At 38.0% G+C, this 19,018-nt stretch overlaps 1 protein-coding gene across 2 annotated transcripts in view; it reads left to right on the top strand.

Annotated features, from left to right (window-relative positions):
* The window catches only part of LOC117417723 (bone morphogenetic protein receptor type-1A-like), a 64,566-nt gene that overhangs the window by 19,799 nt on the left and 25,749 nt on the right, over positions 1-19,018 (top strand). For both annotated transcript variants that reach the window (XM_034029960.3, XM_034029959.3), the window contains exon 2: positions 10,042-10,185. The gene's annotated coding sequence lies outside the window, so the exon portion shown is untranslated. The remainder of the gene's footprint in view (positions 1-10,041; positions 10,186-19,018) is intronic.

Below are 19,018 nucleotides of genomic sequence, written 5' to 3' on the forward strand. Positions count from 1 at the left end.
TTTTTTTCTTTGTGTGTGTGTGTGTGTGTGCATTTGTATAAGACTGACCTGTTAAAATTTGGTACTGTTGGTATTATGTAACTGAACTGTATCCCGTTAAGACCGCCCACGCAGCATTTGACAGGCTGCACAAAATGTCAGTTTATCAGCCGAGATGAATATTGGTTGTTAGTTGCGTTGGAAATTAATTATATCCTGTAGTTACTTAGTAAAGCCCGGACACACAGCATTTGACAGGCTGTACAAAATGAATAAGCAGGTTTGTGAGATGATTATTAGGAGAGGTAATTTCTCAAAGAACCTATGGTGCATGGCGAGTGGTTTTTCAAAAATCGTGATAATAAACTCTCCCTCGTACACATTTGTGGTTAACTGACGTGCACTCTAGAAGTCCTTGCCACTCACGGCAGTGCTTCACTCACGAGAGATATAGACAGGCAAAAAAGGAAGCAGGAAGTGTTTTAGGAAGCACAAGAAAAAAAAGTCACTTTAAAATTAAAAACGCCATGATCCACTCACTGATAACACACGGACCCGACCCGAGCCCAAACTATAATATATAAACTTCATTGTCGGGTCCTGTCGGGCTCGGGTCGGGTAGCAAGTCTTTGACTGGAAGTTGGTGTTAACTGCAGAGACGTGCCTTTTAGTATCAAAGATCTATTCACTTTTTTTTTTGGAATTTGTCGCAACTGGTATATTTTATATCTTCAAGAACTCATTCTGAACTGGATCTTTATCATTATGGCTAAGATTATAATCAGAGATAGAATGTCTTGTCTACGGTAATGCATCTCTGGTGATCCAATGATCACATTTTAACTTTTTTTTTAGACCGCTCTAATTCAGTTTTACCGGCATTTGTTTTGTTCCTACTGGATATAATGAGACACTGTGCCCCAGCAGTAACCTGAGATGGGATTTCATATTCAGCTACCTGTTTATTTTGCTTGCATCAGACCAAAGTGGATATGTGCTTTGATCAGTATTGTTTTCCTGTAATAGATTGATTTGAATTTATTTATACCATAATGAATATGTAAAGTTTTTAATTCATAATGATGCAAATCGAGCTCCAGCATGACTATTCAAGCTCATAAATGATGGTCAGGTAAGGCTCAAACCACAGGATAGGTCCATTACAATGCAATGTGCTTTCATTGTTGTCCTGGAAGACAAACAAACACAAGTCACAATTTGGGCTAAAGCAAGTTGGTATACAACTTCCTGATACAATATTTGACAAATGTTTCTCAAAGACTTTTATGAAAAGTTTAATAAATTTGTTTTTATTGAGTTCATAGTTATGGATGCATTTCCTGTTATAGCTGCTTCAATTAAATCCCTTCCATACTGTTTTAAAAATATTTTTGTTGTCTAATAACAGTGTGAAAATATCTGCTATATCTGTTTTCTTGTATAATGTTATCCACATAATCCAGAATGAGATTTTTTTTATTTTTTTATATAATACGGGAGGAACCACACTAAAGCAGCCTTGACAGAAACGTGGCTCAGCATGGAGCTGCCTGGTCTTGCCTGTTCTGTGGAAGAAAATAAAGACAAGACTGTTCAATCCATAGACAGGCTTTTAACACATTTAACAATGCTCAACCATATACAGGTGTAGGAAAGGTGACTTGCTCAATACAGCAGAACAGCAAACCAGTGTTGCATATGGGTCATTCCTACTCAGGTGTACCAAGAAGGAGCGGGTTGCGCAACCCAGGAATTCATTTAATTCTTTTTGGTTTGAGAGCCTCAAGCTTTAAAATTATAACAGTGTTTTTTTATCAAGTTCATCCCCCACATGAAAATTAAAAAAAAAAAAAATTAAAAATTAAAAAAAAGTTCAGTGTAGAAATTAATGCTTGTTTAGTATTTGCTGTGGGATAACTTGTCTAGCATGATGAACTGTTTCTGCTTTCCTAGTCTAAACTGTTGCTTCGCTATTTCATCTGTAACACATGGAATGGGCTACATATTCACATTGAGCTGTCCAGAGACTATTTTAACGCCTCCCAGATTGTCGTCCCTGAAGATAAAATAGTAGAAATTCCACTCCTTCACAGGGGAGTCTCAGATTAAGCTTTGCTTCTGGGTCTTCTGGCCCCATCTGCACAAGATGCTTAAAATGGTTGTGTGAGTTGGACAGTGGCATATTTTGACAGTAGTTTATAATATGGAGTTTAATTGCATTCTAAGCGTAAATTATTTCTTTTTAGAAGCCGGTTTTTGTACTCTGAAGCATCCTGGTTTCCTGTTGTTAATGATGTAAATCATAATCTGAACTCATAAAATGAGCTTTGCAGTGTTTTATTGGTTTCTTTATAGCCTCTCCATTTATTAGAAACCTGTCTTATCAGGCATGGAGTCTGTGACTCAGAACTGTTGTGGCACAGAGAGGTTTTTGTTTGATGGTTTTATCTGGTTTATTATGTGCCAGCTAATTCAGAACAACTTAGATACTGTTTTGCAGGCAAGCAGTGGGAACACTTTTTCAAGGTCTTAAATTTATTCACCTGGTTCTCGAGCGTTAAATTTAAATTGTAAGTTTTATTTAAAATACAATTCATTATGTTAATAAAAAAATGTTTGGTATTTTATTTGTCAGGGAAATATTTTGCAATGGTAGTTCACAAGATGATCATGAGGTTATAAAAACATAAACCTTTCTAAAACAACCTTATCTCAGCATATTTCATTCATATCAGAATCAAGCAACCTCCTTATGAAGTGTAATATTAAACTCCATTTGGAGATTTCTGAATGATTGTGTTTTTTTTTTATACAGAAGTGTTTGAGGGTAACTGTCTAGATCAGTTTCATGAATACTGTACCAGGCTGTGTTTTTTGTTCTTTGTGAATAGTGCCCCCACAGACACCAACATTTGAATGAATCATTTGGCTCTATTTTGCAGGAATGCTTTGGCATAATGGGAGGTTGCCATTTAATTGTGTTTTATTTTGTAAGTTTTGCCCAAAGCAAAACATCATTTTCTTTTGTATAGCTCAGGCAAATTTATATAGAATTGGTTATCCTCAGAGTTGCTTAACTTTGCGTGCATGGATATATTAAAGGCACATTGTTGCATAGAAACATGGCCCTCTCCTCCATGATTATGGTTTTTCAATGGAGTGTGTCTTTTGTACGCAAGACGCAACAAAAGGCCAGTGTTGTCAGAAAGTAGCTTGAGCAAGCAGAGTACACTTACACCAGGTATCCAGTGTGTAGCTACTTCCTTTTTAATTGAGCTTTTTTTTTTTAATTGAGAAATTTCAATTTACATTTTAACACACAGGGATTAAAGCGATGCATTTTAAAGCACTGTCTGCCGGAGGGATCAGACAAGACCATGTCTGTGAATTCAAGATGAATTTCGGTCCTGCTGTCGATATGAGGCTGGATGTCTTCTGCAACACTGATTTGCTTTTACATATTGAAAAGTAATTGGAAGTAAACAGGGCTTGTAATGGAGGTGTATGGAGTTTGTCTGTCTTTTAAAATATAGTACCATCAACCAGACCTGTCCTTGTTTTGGGATGTTTCAATGCACGTAAAGTATGTGACCATATTGGGTGATTAAAAAAAAAAAAAAAAAGATAGATTCATATATGGGTTAATATTCTCATTGTAGTCAGAGTTGTGAAACCCCTTAATATTTCCCAACTTTAGTTGGCAAACTTTGCAATAATATATTCCCATTGCTGTGTTCGAAACACTGTTCGTGGTCTGTTCATGATACTTTTAAAGACACTTTGTGTTTATTATAAGCGTGTAGTTGTAGTTGGTGGGAATACAAATTGAAGCAAAAAAAAAAAAAAAATCCTCACTTGGCTTGCTGAATTTGAGTGTTTGGGCAATGCATGTAAAGCAGTCATACAGAATCTTACATCCCAGTCACAGAAATGCCCTCTCCATTTGAAAAATAAAAAGGTATTCTGTTTTAAGTTTTTGATTTAGGGTAAAGTGAATTTGGCAGGATATTGCTTCTCCAATATTAAAGTATTGCAGTAAAAATAATAATATAGCAGACTGGCTGTTATTCCTTAACACTAGTGGCAGTAAATGGGAATACATTTAGGTGTTGGACATATTATTAACTAATGAGTTCTGTTTGAAAACCAACAGCCTGGTTGGGGCATAGGACCTGTATTGATTTGACAGATTTGTTACAAGTCACAGCAAGACTTGAGCAGTAACTGCATGAATCATTCTTTTAATGCTAAATCTACATGTAACAAGTTTATTGTTGCATTGATTAATCCTGCAACTACTGTATCAACTTTAATTACAGTGTAGGCCAAGCCTGGTAAGCACTTGTAAATGGATATGATTTGGTAGGTACCCAGGAAGTAAAGCAGCAGGGTTAGGCCTGGTCAGTGCTTTTTCTTGTATTCCACCTTGGAATGTGATCTGCTCAGATCTCAGAAAGCTAAGCAGCAGCAGGTTCAGGCGTGGTCAGTGCTTGGATTTTAAGATGCACAGATCTAAAAAAAAGTAAGCAGCCTGGTCAGTGTAACTTCTTGGATTGTGTTCCTTAGTGCACTGCAGCACGGTTTGTTTGCTTCTGAGAGGGCTTGAAGTGGTGTTGGTGGCTTGGTAGACCCTCTGTGCCGCCTTCAAGATGAAGTTTATAGATCCCATTGCTCTCCTGCAAAGAAGAGCAGCATTTCCTGGTGTCTATAATTATATTTAAACACAGGCTACAATTTTGACCTGGCTTGAACTGTACAAGTAGACATAACTAGTGTAAGGGGCTATGTAGATCTGCCACTGTCTAGATGATTAAAACAGACCCATATCCTGCTGAAACTTCATCAGAGGAGAAGTTGCCTTGTACCATGCCTCTGTGAAAATGCAATTTATTTTCAGCGAGTCAGTCGCTGCTTTCTCACGGTCTCTTGCAAAATGTCACAGTATCCAAGGTTCAGTCTGTCAACACAGAGATTGTAGCCAATCGGGAAAGTTGTCAAGCTAAATATTTATTGAAGTGGAAAAGCAAATAGGAAAGCACAGTGAAACAATACCAGCATGTCGGTGTGAGACTGTTAAACTCATCACTCACTTGACTCACTGTATAATTCTCTTGCCCACTTCCACAGCACTCCCTCAGTTTACCCTGCAACCTCTGGCATGCATAGGTACTCTACAGCAGTGCGGTCCCCCCTTTTTAGCGTACAATTTTTGCAACACCCGCCGCTGACACACATATTAAAATGTTACAACTTACCGTTATATAGGTAGTTTATTATTTATTTTTTTCAGATTTCATGTAAATCTCATATTTTTTCCTAGATTTAACCCCAAAAAGTCCAGATTTAACTGAATACATAAGCATATCGCAAATTCTAGATTTAAAATGTCTATAAATCTTACACTTAGCGAGTGAACATGTAGCTGACATGTTAAATTGGGTTTATAACAAATAAATCGGTGAATTTAATTTTTTTGGCGATTTCAACATTTACAGATACATCTGAAGAACATTTATTGTTCAACAATTAAAACTAAAAAAATGTATCTGAAAAAATAAATCTGGATTTTCACGAAAAAAATATAGATATTTTATGCTAGCTAAATCTGAAACTAACATGCATGCCCATTGACGCGTTTGATTTTGCATTGTATGCTGCAGAGTTGCTGTTATACTCTGACTAAAGAATGGGTTTGTTAACATTTATGTATTTTGCTAAATCCTGGACTTTTTTTGGTTAAATATAGAAATAAAATACACCATTTGAAAAAGTGTAAGCTTTCTAGTAACCAGTGGGCTTCCTACGTAACAATAAAACTATTTTCCTCTATTCTAATCCTACCAGTATGCCTGATTCGGTAATCTTTGTTTCATTACGAAGGAGCTATGCAGGATTAAGGTTCTGACTCTAGTATTTAAGAGAGTTGAGGCTAGCCCCCTGCTCCCTGTGTGTTTGCGGGCCCCTCGATGTACAAGGGCAGGCCTAGTCTGATATTACATCATGGCGAGAGATTCTCTTGGCCCGCACTGGCCAGTGGACCCCAGGGACTCTCAATGAGGCCCCATGCTAGAGCTGCTTGATTGTGTAATGACTTGCAGATGTTCCCATGATTGTGCTCGTGGACAGAGGAAAGGGTCAGCTTTGTGCTGGTGAATTCAAATGCCTTTGTATTCTTGTTTCTGCTTGTACTATATGTTGGATAAACATCTGTTTTCATCGTAGGTTACAACTTACCAGTAATAACTTTTTTGGGGGTGGTGTCAGGGGGGACTTGCTGTTGCAGACTCTCTTTACAGATGAGGACCGACCTGAGTCGTCCTATTTGTCAAAAAAAACGATAGGAGTTGGAAAGAAGAAAACAGTTTTACAGACAATAATTAAGCATCCCTGGGAGCTGATATAATAAAGTATTTCAGATGTTCACATCATATTTGTGACGTTTCTGCTGTATAGAGACATGACACTGAGTAATTGTCCAGTTAAAATTTCACTAGGTGGTTTTCTAACTTTTTTTAGGTCAGCAAAGATTTAATGAAAAGCAAGAGTCTAAGTGTAACAACCCCCCTACCCTATATTAATTTGTTCAGAAATGTCCACAGTATAAGCTGAGAATCCCCCCTCATGCTCGTGGTTTTTATTCTCACTCATGGTTTATATTCTCAATTAGCTGCGGTTGATTGACCACTGTGATTGCATTAGCTTCAACGTGGTGTACTCTTTCATATATTTATTACTCCAGTTGCTTTTGCTAAACCCCACTTAAATTTAGAGCTGAATGGAAACTTTGTAGACCCTTTAAAAAAAATCTGTTTAATTCTCTACCATCCTTTCACCAGTCTCACTTTTCAGTAAAGCAGGAAATGTATTTGAAACTGAAAAGGATCAAACATCTGATCGAATGAATGGGATTTCCAAAACCTCGCTGGACAGCAAAGCTCTTTTGTCTGTCTCTCTGTTATTTTTCTTTTTTTTTGTTGGTGATTTTCTGATCTATTTTTTTTTTTATTTGCTGGTGTGGCTCAGTAAAGGTCTGTCTTTGGGGAATGATTTACTCAGGATCGTAACAGAGCTAACCCAAATATATTCCTATATACACACAGACAGCTCTCTAAAAATAGCCATTGTGGTTAAGAGTGATGCAATTATCCTCTGCCCCCTCAAGTGACCTCTGCTTGCCAGCCTGTGGAAGAAGTCTGCATGCTGAACGCGAAACGAGAAAGAAAGGGAGAGATGTCTAATTTGTTTATATACAGATAACGCAGATCGTGGCTGTGGGATGGGGTAGTTGTTCATTTTCGATTTATATTTGGCAAAGCTCTGTGCTCTCTTCTCTGGCTGCTGTTTATGTGAATGATGGGGTGAGCTATTGTTTGACTCTGATGTACTGTATTACTGCTCCCTCTAAAGGAGATCCATAGGGCAATCTTGAGACGTTGATCTGGTAAACGCATTGAAAAACTATAACTAAATAAGTTTATTCTGGCCAGTTTCACAACACAGTGATTTATCTGATTCAGACTTGTTGACTTCCATTTGTTCCCCCTCACTTTTGTCTCACTATCTTTAAAAGTACAGGACTACATATACATAATGTCTGTTCAGAGAGCTACAGTATGTGGGGGTGGGGATAAAATAAAAAATATTAAAGGTCTTATTTTTAGGACAACATTTTATTAATACTGGGCTGTCTGAAACCAGTGTATTGGGGGAGGGGGATTACAAAAACTTTCATATTTACATCAATATGTTTTAATGCAGATTGTCTCAGGTGGTTGCATAAATCTTCAAGTGTTTCGAATCCTGGTTGTGCGAGGCAGCCGGTCTTCGCTGGGGATTTCGTGGGGGAGCCGGATTGGCTTTGGCGCTCCCGGGGTTGGGGAGGGGGGATCCGGCTTAAACTGTTTCTCTTCATTTCTCTACGGCGACCCCTACAGGTCAGGCTGAGTGAGCTTGAGGGCGGAGATTTGCTGGTCTGGTCTTTGTCCTCCAGAGGCGGACATCCGCTCTCGAGTTCCTGGGTGTAAAAAAGATGCCGATTGGCTCGTGGGATCGGAGGACGCCCACTGAACCTCGGGTCCCTGAGCTGTGTGGGGAATGGCCGCGGTGAAGGAGAAATAATAATAATTGGGAGAAAATCGGGGGTAAAATTAATTGGAGATTATAAATTTTATAAAAAAAAAAATAATAATAATAATAATAATCTTGAGGTGTTTGTTGCAATGATTGACCGTTTTTAAATTGTATTGCATCTAGAAGAGCAAAGTTGGTGTTCTTGTTGCTGTAGTCATCACGCAGCCTGTTTCATACTAGTTAGTCTTTTGCAGCCTGTGGGAAGGGACTTGCATTAAAAACATCAGACTTTAATTTATAGTGTGTAATTGGCACAGCTGAAAAACTCCATGGATAAATACATGGTGCAGCTTGTTCTTGAACTGTTTTCGTTGCACCGTTTATCCTATAATTATAGATACTCGTTGATTGGTACCAAGCAGTGCCTTGGGATGCTTAAACATGCAAAGGCGCTATATAAAGGTTAATATTGTGCTGTTTAAATATTAAAGCTGTCCGCACAAAGTATTCAGGCACAGCGTGGCCGGTCAGTGCAATAAACTTACAGAAATACAATGAAACAAAATTGTGTTACACTACTTGTACTCCCAGTCACAGGTTGCATTTCAATGCATGTGAGAAGATTACAAAAGAGCAGCGAAAAAGTAAACTTGAGGGAACCAGCACATTTTAAACGCTTTGTAAACTTTATTTAAGTACCAAGTTGTTTGGCTTGTCACCAGCATTATTTGAGTATTTCATTAAAAGAAAACTGCTGAGAAGGTTTGGCTATTAAACTCCCTCTTCACCACCCCTGCAAGTAACGCCATAACAAAACAACGTTTGTGTAGAAACTATATAGCGGCTGAATGAAACCGAAACGTGAGGCCCCAGGTGAAAGGGTTATTTTCCTCTCGTTACGGGTTGTTATTTTTCCCCGCTTCTCCCCCCTCTGTTTTGTTTTCTTGTTACTTGAGACAGTGGGTTTCCAGGAGGCTGAATAAGCCTCTCATTTTGTAGAGGTCGCAGGGGTCAGCCCCTGGTTTGTCTTGGAAAAGATTTAGCTTCTCCGTCCGGTGACAGTCTGTCTGTGCGCAGTGACTCCAGTCAGGCCATCTGATATCTGAGCGTGGTTCAGGTTGCCATACCGTGCAGTGATTTAGCAGAGACTGTTTGTGTAATCACCTTAAACTCAGTGGGTGGGGGGGGGGATAGGAAAAAAGGAAAAAGAAAAAGCAAAGGAGAGAAGTAGCAATTTCTAAATGGTTCTTGAGACAATGAGGTTATTTGACCTTGAAATGGGGGCTGCCAGAGTTGCATTGTAGGTGTAGTTTGTAATTGTTGGATTTAAAAAAAAAAAAAAAAAACCTTGGCAGAACTCTATCAATATATATACAAAATGATATGTTAAATAACAAATATTTTTGTGAAAGTGTATTGTTTTTCTCTATTTTGCTTAAGAATGCACTAACCGTGATGAGCCAAATGCAAGTTCAGGGAAGTGGCACTGTGTAGGCTCTGATGCTGTGTTGGTGTAGGCAGGGATGACTTGTTTTTGTACAAATATAACTTTGTGTCTGTCTATTTTGAGCTGGATGGCTTTACATTAAGGACTGGAAAGTATTAACAAAAAAGGGGTGGATGTGAAGTGACTGACACTGGTTGAAATAGGTGTGGTGTACAGTACATGTTTTTACTCTAAGATGCATCAATGAGTCATTCAGCGTCCACTTGTTCTGTGTGCTTTGGGGTATTAAAGACAAGTGTGTCACTTCAGTTAAAAACTTCAAGGCATAAAGACTTCTTAGCTGTCATTGAAATGTGATCGAGTAATGTTAATTGTTTTTTTTTTTTGCACTACCAACTTTGCTGAACAAAGAGTGCTTTCACTGGCAGGTCCTAGCGGGGTGTGTGTGAATGGTGGTGTTTGAGGATTGATGCCGTTTAACATGTATTTGTATTTCCAGATGTTGGGTGTCATTTAACCATGATGTTGCCTTTTCTCCCCTTTAGGTATTCTGCCTGCAATGTTGGTTTTGTCCTGCAAGTTAAAGCTGGAATTGACTCGGCGAGGATACAGATGATGAAGACAATGGTACCAATCTGGACTAGTTTTGAAGATTTTCAGACTACGTTGTCAGAGTTTTTACAAATGAGGTAAGACTTTTCTATTTAGTCAACACTTGACGAAACGTTTAAAATAAAAGGGTACAGCTTAGCTTTGTGCAATTAGTGTAAGTTATAGTTCTAATTATTCTAATTAAATGTAGTTGTATTTGTTAGATTTACTGTGGAAGATCTTGGCTTGTATACAGACTTTGGGGAAGGGTGGTGGGTGCTAATGTGTTTGGAACAGCTCTGCTCTTGTTAGAAGTTCCCATTCGTATTGAATGACATGAACGCCTTGACAGTGTGGAGCTGGGCTTATCAAAACCTACTCTGGAGTTCCTTGTGACTCTTCTCAGCAGGGTTTACTGTCTCCATGGTACATTATTTCCCCACGAATGGATGACTTTGACACAATCTTGTGGGGGGTGGTATGAGGGGCTTCTTAACGGCTCATTACTGCAAATACTGGAGAGGTAATGATGAACCTCCTTGTCCTCTTAGGCTAACAAAGTACCTTTAAAGGGGAACTGCAAATGAACATTTCAATAGAAAAAATGCTAACTAGCTTTTGATGCATTTTCAGCCTCTCCTTGAGCAGTATATTGTATAAAAACCATTAAAACAAATTAACATTGAATGTATTGGAGCACTCTTCCGTCGCGCTTTGTGTAACGTCCTGTCGTTGACTCGCTCTATAGTCACACATAGTATTCTATTGAGCGTGTACGTCCCGTTCCTGTATTATGTAGCCATTGTTTTGTTATGGCCACCCTTTGTTGGTTTAAAGGCTTAGGCACACAAAAATACTTTTTGTTACTGTTTTTCCTTTTGTTATTTTTGCACCCGAACGCTTTGCATTCTGACATAATTCACCCTGCCGGCGTTCACTGGTGTGGGGGGCTGTCAACGATATGACGTAACAGCGGTGCCAGAAAGGTTCCAATATGGTGGCAGCCTGCATTTCCAGCTGACCCAGAAAGCGGACACAAAAATTGAAATACTGGCCAAACGCTTGCCTTTTTAACAAAACTGGCGCAGCGAGACACATTTGCTATGTATACAGAGCATTTACAAAGCCTTGTTATTCTGAGTACAATTCCCCTTTAATTTCTTCATTTTACTATTTGAGTTCTCTGACAGTTGAGTTCAATGCACCCACCAACCTCATTCACAAAGTAGCATTATCCAGGTTAATGTAAAGCCTTTAAATAGGCTTTTTGTAATTGCTCAAGAATGGAAATAATACTCCCATTGCATAGCAGCTTGATTCATTCCTGGTTTTAATGTGAATTCAATAAGACGCACCTGAGCTTTTTACCTTTACTCTGGCCAATCAAGCATGTTTTATAACCTGGAATAGGTGAAACCGCTGTACAACAGTGAGTATTATTTCCATCCCTATTGCTTCACATTGTTCTCTTTCTTAAAACAGTTCTACTGTCCTGTGTTTAATGTTATTTTCCTATACAATACTCTTGCCCTTACATTATCATCTGTGTACTTGGCAGAGCTGCGTTGTACTGTGCACAGAGCATTGCTTGTGTCATGACACTGCATTTTGCATTTTTATAGCAGCTGATCACAGTAAAAGGAATTATGAGAAGAGTTCCAAATAATAAAAATATAATCAAATGTGCTAGAGACAGAACTGCTTTCAGATCATATGCTACTGTGTGCTCCACAGTTCTGAAATTCTCTCTCCAACAAAATTAGGAGTGCACAGACAGTTGATACCTTTAAGGTTAGGATGAAGACTCAAATGTCTTTTTTTTTTTTTTTTAAATCAGGATTTTGTGTTATTCTCGAAGAACGCTGTTTATTGGCATGACGACAGTCTTGCCAGTCCCATCATTTTGTTGCTGATCTTGTTGATTTCCAGACTTCTTCATTTTCACTTTGAGCAAAAGTTCACTTCTTTAGTGTATTACAGGTAATGAGACCCCAAGCAAACAAAAACAAACAGTAACAAAACAGTAAAGGGATTCTGTTGGAGGTCTGGTAGGGAACAAAAAAACTAAGAAACTGCTCATGCTCCTCCATACACACACACACTAGATCTATCACTGCTGACATGACCATCCAGATGATTAATCAGTCATATGAGAAATGGCATGACTATTCAAGATGCTGCAGAATTTGTTCAGCAACAGTGGAAACTTATAAAATGCTACTATATTGTAAAGAAAAAAGAAATACTAAAACCTTTGTATCTGTTTAGTTCGACAGTAAGGTTCTAATCACGCACAATTCTGGTTTGTAAGGTCTAGTTACCTTAAACTGTAGCTGTCTGTAGCAAAGTTTAACCTTTAACCCAAGCAGTGCCACAGAAGGCCCTGTGTAATCAACACATTTCCTGCCTTTTAATTGCTAGGCTCAGTTTCATCAGAGAGTCTATTTACAGAGCAGTTATGTGTATGTCTGTATGTGTATATACACACATAGACACACACCTCTTTCCACGCTAGATCAGGCAATTGGGCCAATTTGGTTCAGAGTTGACTGTTAGATAAAACCACAGTATATTCTTCATGACGACCCTGAGAAATTACTGTTGTTTGTTTTTTTTTGTATAATTAATTCGTAATAGTTCCTTCAATGCATTAAGACAGGAGTTAACAAAATGTGTTTGCAGGCAGACAAGACTTGCAAAGGGGATAGGGGAGCCTGTTTTGTAAAATCACAACCATATGTTTGTAGATTACATTAGGCTGAACAAAATGATTTGACATGCCAGACTTTAAGCAGGACTTGGCCTATGGGCAGTCCCGAGATGATGTTTCCAGCATGCAGGTCAAGCACTTGTTATGCTTACTCACTGCTGCGAAATGTGGAAGTGACATCATCTGTCTGCTGTGTAATTACAGCATATAGGCTACCTTTGCCTCGGCATCTGTGGCATGGCAGAGTCTCTGCCCATTTCTCATTGCTTGTTTTTTTTTTTATTTTCTCTCTCTCCACAAACCACCACACAGGTACAAGGTGTGCTGTTGACCCCACCCCCTCAAAAAAAAAAAAACATACAGGTTTGAATTTGTTTTTGTCTTTATGAAAGTCTGTCTGTACAGTACATCAATATCCTAAGTTCGTTGTCACAGTCTGATGATAAAAAAACTGCAAAGGCAGCAGTGGTAGTAGGACTTAACAAATAAGATTGAATAGTAACTTTATATTAAAGTATCATTTATTTAAACTTTTTTTATTGTGAATTTTAAAATTGGGTGGAAAAAAGTTTCACACACATTGCTACTGTACTCAGCTGTGCTTGTACCATTGTTTACTAAAAATGGAAGAGGATATTTTGTGCATTTAGGCAAGTTACAGTTTATGAATTCTTAAAAAGAATTTGGAAGATAGATGGTACTGCCTGTTTTGCAAAAGTACTGAAAAAAAGACGCATTGAAAACTCATCCTTCTGTTAATTACAGATCCTGGCAGGGTTAAACCTGTGATTAGTTTCCGAAGCGCTAAGGAGGCAGAACTAACAAGCTGAATTTTGACTATTTATTAATTTTTGGAAAATTGTTTCTTTTTGTCCTTAATAAATCAACCAGGTAAGTCAATTTTGAAGGCAAATTAGCAAATTAAATACGCTTGCAAAAATAAAATACAAATACCATTACAAGCATCAGTTATCAATACAATTGTGCCCACACATAACACCATACTGCAAATGGGCTTGGTGATTTAATTTTCAGCACAGACTAATATAACACTTTAAATATGAACTAGCACCGAGCCTGCTTCAACACTGTGAAAAAGAATGCCATTTCGTCCCATTCTCCTTTCTGCTTTAAGTGAGTGAATCTGACACCTACTTTTGGAAATGGAGCATCTGAAAAAGCCATTTGGCCCCATGGTCAGTTGCTGTGAGGTATTTCAGAAGGTAATGCATTGTTCAGCACTGACTGACAGAGGTGTGCGGTGACAGGGTCAGGAAGACGTGATTGATAGCCAGTTAGATTGGAAGAGCCCCCCCCCTCCCTCTCCTTACCCTCCCCCTCTCTCTCTATCTCACACACACACACACACACACACATTCACACAAAACTCTCCCAGATGCCTAAAGTAGTGGAGGATCTATCAGTCCTTGGAATCTCTGTGTGAACCTTTGCTTTCCTGAATATTTCTCATGGATATTATTGTGTTTGGGTCATTTTTGGGAACATATTGGAAGTTAACAGGATTTGAAGAGTGTGCATTTCTTTCCCATTTTTGGGGGAATTAAACTATAAAGGTAAGTTGTGACCCTTGTGAAGAGTTATTGCTCCACAACTGGTACAGGATCGGAGGGTGTGTGAAGTTTATTTCAGTGATTTTAACTTTTTTAATTTGTGTGTCGACACACTTTAAAATAGAGGTGCAGTTGCTTTTTAGATTGTGCCTTGTCTCACAATTTGATTTGACGTGCCAGAGCTGGCTCTAGGACTTTACATATGAAATGACATGCCTGACTAGCAAATGAATGCTTCAGTGAAAGTAACCTGTTGCAGTGAATACATTTTTTTTTCCGTCAGCGGTAGTATTGAAATGACAGAGTAACTGAAAAGTATTACAGTGATGTGTTTTAAAATGGGAATTCTTGAAATCTTGTAAAAGTTGTATTGTACTGGAAAATTAGCTGATTGAAGTTAAATGTATACAGTGCTGTGCTAGAATTAAATGATCATTGTAGTTTAGGAAAATCTGCTATATATGTGTTTTGTGTACCCATTTGAGTGAAATGTTTCTTGCTAATACTGCTGTTTAGGTGTGTAATCAGACACTTTTAACTTGATGCATTTTGTTGTACTTTGATTTGGCATGCTGCATGCCAGCTTGGTGTACTGAGCATCTTTTTTCTTTGTTATTTTTTTTTTTTTTTATAAAAGAGCATGCATGCCATAACTTCTACTGTGTATATTAAAGTCCTGAATTTAAAAAAAAAGGGCAAACGTTTAGGTGTCAGAACTTTAAAACATACAGGACATTCTAAAAGACACTGGCCCGTTTAAAAAAATATAAAATAAATAAATACATTATTTACAACTGTGTTTAGTTTAAAACCTTATTGTGGAAGGAAAATAAATCTGGTAGTGTTACAAAAAACGAGTGGGAACCACACTGTAACAGGTAAAAACTTGTATATCTCCAAATTTTAGTGAACCTCCAAACAATTATTTAGAGTAACAGAATCTGGAGATATATTTGGAGGCAGCAGTCCATCCATTGTAACATTTACCAAACTGTTCTCCTTTTCTTAACAATTTCTAATAAACTTCGTTTAAGGCCTGAATGAAAACGTTTGGAAATGATATGTAAAGAAGTGATAAGTGGAGACTGTAACACTCGTCTGTTGAGTAAACACACTGCTTGACCAGTCGTCCTTTGTTCAGTGAGCTGCCTTTGCTTGCTGAGGATGTAAGCCAGCCCTTTGAAGCTCCGTGATTATAACAGCATCCTGGTTTTAGAGAGCGAAGAAGGGAGGGCTGGCCTCTTGAGTGCTGTAGATATTAGCTTCTGTTTATCAAGCTGGCCTCGGAAACATGTTAGCAGGTAATGGAAAATTAAGACGTGGCTGACGACTAAAGGAGAGCACTGCACTGTTTGTAACTCACTGATTTTAAAACCAAACTCTGTGTGTGTGTGTGCAATAAAGAAAGGTAAAGTAATAACACTAGCTCTTTTAAGTCCTTAAACTCAATAGTACCATTATTTCTCACATTTTTGTTTTTTTAATAACAAAATGTCTTGTATTCTGACTATAATTGCATGGGTTTTCTATTTTCAAAAGTTAAATTTGATGCTATTAGAAATTCATAAATACAAGAAATATGATATGACTACTGTAATGAAATCTTTATTGAAAATGTGTATAATGGATTAAATGGTTAACAACCACTTTCACAAAACATTTAATATTTTTAAAAGGAGATGTACAACCTTGGAGAAAAGTTATTGGGACCAAAATAACCCACCTTCTACAGCCATTCATTACATGTGCCTGAGTGTTTTTCTAAGTTCCTTATACTGCCCATTGTTTTAAGGATTAGGGCAACATGTTAATTAGCAAGAGGTGTGGTAAATAGCAAGTTTAGGGCCAATTTGAGATCCCTAACCTGGAATACAAACTTGTCAAACATCCTTTGAATTCAGCCTTTGTACTTGGCTAAAGAAGGAATAAGCAAAGGATCACAAACACTAGCCCTAGAGATCGAATCATAATAATACAAGTTGAATCTGTTGACCAATCTGAACAAATACCTTGCAATAATAGCCCCTCAGCACTGGGAATAACCAGTGATTACAGAATGCTTTTTAATAGGGATGCACTGAATCCAAGTTTGAGATTCGGCCGAATGACGAATCCATCTAATAAGATTCGGCCGAATACCGAATCTACAAAAACTGTCAAGAAAAACTGAAGGAAACTGTTGAATGAAAAACAGACTGGCAGCTACTACCAAGGGACGCGCACAGTGTATTGTTTTGAGCCTTTGAGTTCATAGTATTTTTATTACCGAATGGAAATGTATCCCTGAATAAGATTTCGGTTTGAAACTTGCACAATTTACCGCTAGCCCCCTCCCCCCACAACAGAAACGTCAAAATACAGAACTGTTTACTTTACCTTTACAGGAAAGGAGAGCTGCATCTTTGCCCTAACCCACTATTTTCTTTAATGACGTTTAAACCTTTGTCATCTGATCTGAGAGCAGGGTTGCCAACATGCTCCAGAATCTCGGGACACTTTAAGGAAAGTCAGGTTTTGTAACTCGCCTTGCTAAACTGCCATGTATTCAGTAAAGTGAGATTGAATTGTGTAAACTGTCGCTAAGTTAATTGAATTGTTTACTTAGTTGTTACCAAAAGCACACACATGCCTGCGAGGATCGTTTCCATCAATCAGACCTATACAACAGCTGATTGGCTTTTTGAGTCTCTGACTGGGCGGGACTGTGAAGCAAGAAATATTAAACAAATAGAAACTTTACCTGCTGCCACAAGGTTAAATGAAAGAGTGCAGGTGAGTGCAAAGTTATCTATAAAAATGGTGTTGCACTATTTTGATAGTTATTGTTTACTGTATACAAAAATTCAAGCAATACGATTAATTGTTACGAGGCTCTCCGGATAGAATCACCACCACAATTAAACAATTAAATACATTTACTAAACTTCTCAAGCAATTCACACTCACTTTACATGTTGAATACATTGCAGTTTAGCGTGGTGAGTTAAAAAAAACTTGACAAGCCTTAGTGTCTTGAGATTCTGGAGCCTGTTGACAACCCTATCTGAGAGAGCTATGATGAGGAAAAAATGACCGTGATGAGTGACCTGAATCTCCCTGCGAAATAAAACTCACATTGATTTAAATGCACCGTGTGTGTGACCCATATCAAATAGGCTACAAAATAGTTTAAAAATGATTTTAATAAAACACAGCAGTTCCCAAATGGTTCAACTTGTATTAAGAACATAAGAACATAAGAAAGTTTACAAACGAGAGGAGGCCATTCAGCCCATCTTGCTCGTTTGGTTGTTAGTAGCTTATTGATCCCAGAATCTCATTATTGGCACATTACAGTAACGTCAAATTTTATTATTATTATTTATTTATTAGGAGACGCCCTTATCTGACAGTTGTAAAGTTACAAAATATATATATATTTCTGTGCACAGTTTTTTTTTTTTTTTTTTTCTCTCAGTATGATCTCTAGAACACGTCTCAAACAAAGCACAAAAGTTTGCCATTACTATATATTACAGGTTTATTGCATCACTTTACTCCCTGAAAAGTGTGATGTGACTGTGCTGTTGCATACGGGGGTATGTTTGCATTCAGCAGCTGCATGACGTGTTTATTGCGTGCACCACCACTAATAGGGAGTTGAGAGCTGCGACAGAGTTCATCAAACGTGTTCTTGCTATTAAATACAAAAGTTACGTTCAATACCGGATTCATGTATTTTTATATACATATATTAAAAGAAGAACCGCACACAATGGAGGGATAAATTAAAATGGATGTGCGTCTGGGAAGATATAGGATTCGGTTCACTGAATCCTAAGTATTCATCCGAATCCAAACCCTGCTCAAAAAGTAGGTATTCGGGCCAAATCCGAATCATGGATTCGGTGCATCCTTACTTTTTAAGCAGTAATGAGCCCAAGTCAGCTAGAGAAAAGGGGTTTTCTGAGTGCTGTCATCTGTGCAGGGTTAGGGCTGTAATTAATACATGCACTGGACTTACGTGGAGTGGACTTCAGTGTGGATTTAAACATAACGTCCACCTTCAAAAAAGTAGTGGTGCACAACTAAAGTATGGCTCTAGATATCCATTCTAATCTGGGTATTCCAATCGGATCCTAAATTAACTCTACAATTTGAATAATTTAGGACCTGCTAAGAATAAAGACAGACACTGGAATGGATCACAAGGCCAAAGTTGTGATCCATTGCTTTAAACCTTGGGTAGTCTCATCAAGCCCCATATTGGACTGTAGTGTAATTCACATCACGAAACAAACCACTACAATATTTGGAGATTGGCCCATAAGCTGTTCTGGTGCTTACTTCGTTGTGCCTGCTTGTAGTCAGCGCTACTTGGTGGCGTGAATTTTGCTTTGTCTTGAATGGTGAGACAAACACCAAAAATGTTTGATCAAGTGCTAGTCATGGCAACTCTGTCTGATTTTGTCTATTTAGAAAGTGGAAATTTCATTATTGTCTGCAAGAAAGTATAAAATCACAGTTGAAAATCTGGTGTGAAATCTATTCGTGGTCTCCTAGGTTTTGAAGCACTGCCATACAGATAAGGAAAGAGAGACCTGATATTTTGGGAAAAGCCTTAAATCTTTTTATTTTATTTTTGACATGAAGGTGTTGGATGTTTTGTTT

The sequence above is a fragment of the Acipenser ruthenus genome, chromosome 13, assembly GCF_902713425.1.
Source record: "Acipenser ruthenus chromosome 13, fAciRut3.2 maternal haplotype, whole genome shotgun sequence".
Classification (NCBI taxonomy): domain Eukaryota; kingdom Metazoa; phylum Chordata; class Actinopteri; order Acipenseriformes; family Acipenseridae; genus Acipenser; species Acipenser ruthenus.